At 37.5% G+C, this 5,099-nt stretch overlaps 1 long non-coding RNA gene across 1 annotated transcript; it reads left to right on the top strand.

The window, feature by feature from the left end:
• Positions 1–446: 446 nt before the first annotated feature.
• LOC114555236 (uncharacterized) lies at positions 447–4,722 on the top strand. Its single transcript, XR_003692545.1, has 3 exons — positions 447–546; positions 1,310–1,364; positions 4,654–4,722. It is a non-coding gene; the product is annotated as an uncharacterized LOC114555236 (long non-coding RNA).
• The last annotated feature ends 377 nt before the right edge of the window (positions 4,723–5,099 follow it).

A 5,099-nucleotide genomic window follows, 5' to 3' on the forward strand; every position in this document is an offset into this window, starting at 1 on the left:
CAGGCCCTCCCCTACATTAGGTGAGTTTGGCGTGGTGTGAACTCAAATATCAACTGAACAGATAAGAGCACGCTGACATGCACAAGCATATACAGATATTTTGAAGAATGTTATGAATATTTATTATAATTATTAATTTTTGCTAATGAGGAAAAATGTATCCATTTAGTATGTACACTTTTCATTGGCTTAATTTTGAGGAAAAAAACTAACTAATAATAAATTAAAAAAATAATTATTTTTATTTCAAGTTAAGCCAAAAGCATTCGTCTGTTTATATGCTGAAAGGTTTCAGGGTTCGTTTGGTTTCGATTGTTGTCTCAAATTGAGCTACTGACGCCGTTTAAAAGAAAACACTGTTACACACGTATGTCATGTTCAAGTCCCCATCCCGACCACGCCCATCCCCCACTCCGCCATGTGGCAAGTGTGTGTGCCGGAGTCCCCATGGTGTCCAGCCCCTCCCCTCACGTAAGCTGTGAACTCTGCGTCAGATCTTCACTGCATGGACGAGAGCAGGCTGGAGTCATGGATCGGGGAGAGATGGTGAGTCTAAAATTGATTTTACTGCCATTTAAACCGTTTACAATTCTGTTTAAAATAGATTTGTACTGTTATCACATGTAAACCAACTCTTATAGATTAATTTGAAAGTAAAATGTTAGAAGGCTAACTTATATCTTGTCAGCCAAATAAGTTAATGCTAGCTAGTTTAATGGCAGCTAACATTACAGTTTATAAACCAACACCATCTTAGTTTACAGTAAATTGTGCCGTCGTCGGTCAAATGGAAACCTTAGTTTAGGACAGTAGCAGGTGTGGTTCTCAGGACCAGGTCAGCCATTTAGTAACGTGCACATGCCGTGACCTGTCGCCATTTTGCAACTTTTACCATACGTATGTGTGTGTGGGGGGGGGGGGTTTAAACAAAAGTATAAATCAAGAGAGATGGCTGCAATAATGTTAAATGCACTGATACTGAGCTGAAATGAAGTGTGCTGCAACATGTGTCTTATAGTCAGAATCAGATAGTGCTGTGTGTGGGGGGGGGGGGGTGGGGGGGTGTTGAGTGAGAGAAGGAGTGGTGACTACAGAAGGAGAGGTGGCTGGGGAACTATTTTCTCCAGAGAGATAAATATGTTGTACTTTTCCCATATAAAAAAACATCCTTTTATCGAAAATATGGACATACAGTGTTATACTACCTCTTTGATGGTGCATGTGACACGTACTGCCTAATCTACTGTTAATAAACAGGAGAAATGCAGCTAAAATGTGTGACTAATATGATATATGATATGACTTGCAGGAAGAAGATTTGACAACCATTCATGGTCACCGTGACAGCCCTTTCAATTCTTCAGGTCAGTAAAGTGATAATTAGGACAACTCGTAATATGAATTTGCACTTAATGATCTCTTTTGGTCATTTTGCTGGTACACATTAAATGTCTGCTATAGAATGTTTGTTTGGAAATATTGTCATGGAAATCAGTGTTGGTTTGGGGCATGAGACTCAGAAAGTTGATGTGTTGCATGGCAAAGGCCCAATAGTACGAGTATTCCACCTGCATTTTTGTTGATAAATCCAACTTTCTGAGTCTCATGCGGGTTATCTCTGCCATTATAGAGCTTAGGGGCAGGGCCAAAGCGTATAAACATAAAAACAATTTGGACATCATCTGGACTGCGAACATAGACTGTATAGAAGCCGATGAACAGGAGGGGCTCCTGCTTGTTGTCTTCTGGACACGTGCTGTATGATGGACACAAACAGTGTCACAACCACACACACACCATGCATGTTGCACACGCAGCCCCAGGTACAGCCCACACATTAGATAGTGTGTGGTGGAAAAGAGAGGTGAAAAAGATAGGGACTTGTGTTTGTGAGTATAAAGTTAATAATCATTTGCATAATAGATGTGAATGTAGAATTTTAGTCTGTGTACAGTATATCTGTTGGTAATTGCTATAACTCCTCAAGACCCAAGCCAAGTTCCCATGTCCTGCTTGCTACCTGCTGGTTTAAAGTGAAACGGTTAGCCAGCCCGGCACAGAGCTAGCGACAACTTTAGCTAAGGTTCACTCACCAACCGTGGGCTGACCTTTAAGGTGGACAAGCTATTCTCATTTTAGTGACAAGCTCCTCCAAGTTTTGCTTCTAATGATCTTTCCCTAGCTGCAACCAACAACAACTCGGCTAAGCTTTTGCAAAAATAACTGTTTAATGACATCACCAATATGCAAATGAATGTGTGACGTCATTGCACCTAAGCGCTCTGAAATCTCAGGGAAAACCCTGTCATGCACTGTCACACATCAAACAATGCAATATATGAAACATCCTCAACATTTTATGGCTGCCATCTTATAGTTTACCAAATGAGATTACCCTGATGCTTTATAACGTTTCAATTTGATCTATTTAAGTTCTGTTGTAAACATTTATCTCCTGTCATATCTTTACTAATGACTATAACCCCATTAACACTCTCTGACAGTGCCTTGAAGAAATAGATACTTGGATGTCACAGAACTTCCTCCAGCTTAACAAAAATAAAACTGAGATGGTAGTTTTTGGAAATGAGGAGGAAAGATGCAAACTTTCTACCTTGCTTTAAAGGAAGGGCTTAATAGCAAAGAAAGTGGTAAAAAAAACAACCTTGGTATCCTTAAATTTTAGCAGTCACATTAAAACAGTCATAAAATCATTATACCTTCATTTTAAAAATATCAATAAACTAAAAGAATATATTTCAAAGGAGGATCTTGAAAAAAATCATACATACTTTCATTTCTAGTGGGATTGATTATTGCAATGTGCTGGACTCCCTAAAAAGACTTTAAAACCTCTCCAAATGGTACAGAATAGTGCAGCCAGGATCCTTACTAAAACAAAAAGAACAGATCATATTACGCCAGTCTTAAAGTCCTTACACTGGCTCCCAATTTAATACAGAATTGATTCTAAGGCTCTTCTGTTAGTTTTTAAGACACTAAAGGGGATGGGACCTTCCATGGGAACTACCTGCATGACATATTCCAACAACATTCTCAACCAAGACACCTTAGATTAAAACATAAGCAACTACTACTGAAACCTACTGTCAGAACAAAACAGGGGGAAGCAGCTTTTAACCACTATGGTGTCGATCTTTGGACCAGCTTCCAGAGAAAATAAAAAATCTGAACTTGAAAATTGAGATCGTCACACTCATAGAAAACATTCTCAAAACCGTGATCTGAATGTAATAACACTAATTCACAAATGTGTAGATTTATTTTACCATAGATACAATGACAGTAGCAAATTTGTAATGCAACGTTTACTGATTTTTATATATTATTATTATTTATATTAAATAATGATGGGTAAATGTTGCATTACAAGTTTGCAGCTATCATTGTATCTGTAAAAATCAATCTACACATTTGTGAAATTCTTTGTGTGAATATTTTTCAATAGGTGGACCATTTTCTCTCACGTTTTGCACCATATTTACCTTCATAGTTATAAATTACTGCGGCAAGGCAGAAATATTAGCTATTTGTTTAAATGTTGTTTTCCCTGTCTATGTATTTTTAAAGTGGAAAATGTAAACAGTCCAACAGCTACCTGTAATGACTGCCTATAACTGCACCCTCAATAATAATGGGATCATCAGCTACAAGTTTATGAGAAAAGTTCAGCAGCATCATAATTCAATTCAATTTTATTTATAGTATCAAATCATAACAAGAGTTATCTCGAGACACTTTACAGATTAGATCTAGACCACACTCTATAATTTACAAAGCCCCAACAATTCCCGAAAGAGCAAGCAGTTCGACAGTGGCGAGGAAAAACTCCCTCTTAGGAAGAAACCTCGAACAGCACCATAAGAAGAGCTGCAGCTAGTAACATTAGCATTATGTTTTATTATACTTAGCAACTGTAATCATTCAGTCACAGCATTCTTGCCATAGGCCCTCATACATGTTATCGGTTCATTATGGCTGCTGCTTAAACTCACGCCGTAAGTTAACTAGCCTGCAACACAAATCAAACATAGCTTACCTTTCTGTCATGCCAATGTAAACTTCCTACTTTTTAAGCAAACACACCTAGCAATCCCTTCCTCTCTCTGCATCATGTTTTTATTGAACAACATGGCATCATAACTGGCTTAAGTGGGCCATTGCAGGATGATCCAGTATTTAGCCTGAGTCGTAGGTTTCATATTTTTTTTTTCAAGTAAGGTTTTGCTTTGTGTAAGTCATTGTATTATAGATTTTATTTATAAAATCACAGAGTTGTACATAATCTCAAGTAATAATAAGCCTACATGAATCCCACCATAATATGTCACATTTTCATCATTAGGTTAATCTGGAAAAAAATGTTTGTTAGGCTTTATCCATCATCATCATCAGTGTCAAAGACTACAGATTTTAAAAAGGTCACCAAAAGGTTGAGTAGAGTCAGTCAGTTTAGCAGGTTATACTAGGTACGTTAGATGTGGTGTATAGTAATACTAATATGGAATGTAGTGGGAGAGGAATTCTAAAATCAATTAGTTTTAACAGAAAAATTATCAATAAGTAAATGGCATACATTTAGTTTATCTAACAACAATAATTGTTTTTTTTTTTTTTGTATTTGATCCCCAGGAAATGGACCAGAGCTCTTCTGACTCTACAGTGATCCTTGAACTAAGTTCCGTCCCTGAAAAGGAGGACACATAAGTGTTCCTGAACTCAAGCGAGCAGAAAGTGTATTTGTAAGTTCACATACAATCCAATGCACAACTTGGTCTGACAATAACAGTAGTGGGGGGAAATTGTCTTGGTTTTAACCTGTTAAGTCCGACGGACCTGGTACCGGTTCCACAGCACTAAGTGGTCGCAGCTATTGTAAATTTGCGCTTGTTTAAAACTCTAGGTTAATCACAGCCTCATTGAACTTTAAGACCCAACATCTTAAACTCTAGACCAATACTTTTCTGAGCCATTTTCAGAAAATATACAAATTTATTTGACTACCACTGAAGGGATTTGGGCTACTCCTCCGGTACTTAAATTTGGTCTTTAATGATATGGCATTTTCTGTAATCAAT

The sequence above is a fragment of the Perca flavescens genome, chromosome 5, assembly GCF_004354835.1.
Source record: "Perca flavescens isolate YP-PL-M2 chromosome 5, PFLA_1.0, whole genome shotgun sequence".
Classification (NCBI taxonomy): Eukaryota; Metazoa; Chordata; class Actinopteri; order Perciformes; family Percidae; genus Perca; species Perca flavescens.